Source organism: Melospiza melodia, chromosome 5 (assembly GCF_035770615.1).
Source record: "Melospiza melodia melodia isolate bMelMel2 chromosome 5, bMelMel2.pri, whole genome shotgun sequence".
Lineage (NCBI taxonomy): Eukaryota > Metazoa > Chordata > Aves > Passeriformes > Passerellidae > Melospiza > Melospiza melodia.
Window position 1 is genome coordinate 69,289,765 of NC_086198.1, and position 3,223 is coordinate 69,292,987.

Consider the following 3,223-nt stretch of genomic DNA (forward strand, 5'->3'; position numbering starts at 1 on the left):
CACCGCCACGGCCGAGCCGGCCCGCGCAGCACCGCGCCAGCCTCACGCCTGGGCGGGGAAAGGGGCGAAGGGCGCCGGGGCTGCCTCGCTCTCACCGCGGCGCCGAGACACGGCCGGGAAGTGCCGGGACACGGGCAGGAAAGCGCCGGGACAGGGCAGGAAAGCGCCGGGCAGGGACACGGCTCCTCCCGCCGCGGCTTCCGCCCACGTGACGGCGGCGCGCCGCTCGGGTCGGGCCGCCCGGCAGCGCCCCCTGGCGGGGAGGAGCGGGCGCGGCGGGCGCGGGGCACAGCGGCCGAACCAAAAGTGACGTCACGGCAGAGGCACTGAGGGGGTTCAGGCCTGTTAGCGGACAAATGAGTCCACAAAAGAGATGCAGGTAAACCTGGTGTTGAAAGATGCATACAGTGCATTACAGCGTCACACAGTCAATTTCGAATTACAGTGTCCACCTCTGACTGCGTGCTGTAACTCCATTTGGCCACAGCATCAGGACTAATGTCACTTCACAGAATCAGCAAGGTTGGAAGAGACTCTTAAGACCATCCACCCAGTCCAACCATCCATGCAGCACTATCACTGCAACCTCTAAACCAGTATCACCCAGTACCAGATCCAGACACCTTTTGACCACCTCCAGGGACTGGTGACTCCACCTCCCCAGGCAACCTAGTCCGGAGCCTGACAACACTTAGAGTGAAAAGAAATTCTAATATTTCATGTGAATCTCCCCTGTCTGAGCTTTAGGCCATCTCCTCTTGTCCTCTCAGGGCAGGCACAGCAGGAGAGACGAACCCCTCCCCACTGAGCCTGAGCCGCCCTTCAGGGAGCTGTGGAGGGCACCGAGGTCCCTCCCTGTGAGCCCTCTCCAGGCTAAACACACCCAGCTCCCTCAGCTGTTCCGTGTTTTCTGGAGCCTTCGTGAGCCTTGCTGCCCTTCACAGGACTCACTCCAGCACCTCCATTTCCCTTTGAAAGTGAGGGGTCCAAAACTGAACACAGGGCTGGAGGTGAGGCTTCACCAGTGCTGAGTACAGGGGACAATCCCTGCCCTGCTCCTGCTGGCCACACTATTGCTGGTACAGGCCAGGGTGCCATTGGCCTTCTTGGCTACCTGGGCACAGCTGGCTCATGTTCAGCTCATATTCATAATGTGTGAACAGCACTCAGATTTTTGCTTTGCTCCTAGGTAGAAGAATCTGGACTAATTGACAGTCTTTGGTGTCAGTGATAATCCAGATGGGAAAATTACGCTGAAACTAGATTTAGGATTTGGCATTTAACCATGAGAACTGATGTCCAAATTGACTATAGGTACTTGTAGTCACTGATGAATTCTGTGAAAACTGGAACATTCTCCACATGATCAATACATTTACCTAATTTTAGCATTGTTAATATAATGGAGTGCAGAGTTAAGGATAGACTGAAATCATTCCAGATTAAATTGTATATGATTTATTCATTCTAGTGTGTAGCTGATAAAATGTATTTGTGAGGCCATGACCAATAAAGAACAGAAAACATCCTTTCCAAGGAATTGTTCTAAATTGCCAGTATGTGGATTTCTAATGTGTAGAACTGTGTTTCTGTATTTCCTGTGTCATATTTCCACTTAATCAAAAGCATTAATTGAGATGAGCTCAGTTGATTACAGCATGGTGCTAACATCACCAATGTTGTAGGTTTGAGCCCCATATGGGCAATTCACTTAAGAGCTGGATTTGATAATCCTTGCGTGTCCCTTCCCCAAATATTCTGTGATTAAATATGACTGACCAATTAAATCTTGCTGAATGTACTTTTATTTTCTGACTTACAAAAACCATGCTGTATAATTCTATAATATATCATTCATGAGGGCCATGGTTAAAATAGAAGTTATAGTTTGGTAATTTCTCAATTCAGCCACAAAATGTAACTGTCTCTGTCTAGCTCTATAAAGACCGGACAAGGCAGCCATAAAATACTGGACAAAGTTTCATAAAGCTGTTGTTATTAGGCAGAACACTCTAATTTCCTATCTTTTAGCTTTAATTATGCTAAAAGAAAAAGGAAACCGCACTAAAATGCACTTTTTACTGCTAAAATGGGTTTACACATTAAAACTGACAAGAGATCATCTACCAAGATGCACAGTGCCGTCCTCTCCCCTCCTACTTCAGCTTTCCACAGATGCTCTTTAGAAAGGGTGTTTGATCTTCCAATACTGACTTTAAGTCATGAAAAAATATCCATAAAATATATATTAAAAACTATAAAATACAATCACTCACTTTACTAGAAAAAAGATTTCTATGCTGAAAGTGACTGAAAGTATTGGGAAATGGATAGATGGCAGGGAAAGCAATATAGGCTTGTGTTGGAAAGAGGTATGTTAGCATACCTATGACCTCAAAAAGGAGAAGTATGAGAAATAACCTAGAAGGCACAGTCCAGAACATGCTCCCTGTTTCACTACCAAAATGTTTTTTAAAATTCTGCACTGATCTGTATTTGCTTAATTTAGGATGCAAGAAAATACTAGTTATCCACGAAAAATAAGCTCACAGGAGAGGAGTATTACTGCTGTAAATAAATTCTATTGTCAGAGGTTTCCCTGTATTCTTAATTCTGAAGTTGGTTTAAGTGTTTAAAAATATATAGAAAGAAATCACCTGTCTTCCATGACAGCCTCTGTTCTCTTTCTGCCTGTTATGTGAGAATGAATTTCTGTTTGCTTATGATCACTCTTCATTTTCAGGCTACCATGTATTTTCATCTCTCTGGAGCAGACTTGGCTAATAGCTACTCCTGTCTTCTGAAGAAAATCTGCATTATATCCCCAATCTCATGCAATCATTCCATCACATAGTTGAAACATTTTATAGGAATGCTACAGATGCATTTGTGTTAATCCTTTCCTCCTGTAAGTTTCTTCCTAGTCAGTTTTGGAGAATTCTTCCAGGAGAACTAGATGAATCCCCAGATACTTTATTTTAAACTACATTCCATTTATCTAAGGTCAGGAAATGTGATGTAGAAAATAATTCTGCATTAACTGAAAGATGGGCTATTTAGCCTGTTGGGTCTTCTCCATTCATAATTTACCATACTCTCTGTGTCCTGTGGTGCAGCTGTGCTATGCTCACCACAAAGTGATAGTGTCCCTCAGACTTCCCACAGCACAGACCGGCAATTACAGAGTCTTGGTAGCTGATAGCTCATAGAGAGCTGTGTGAAA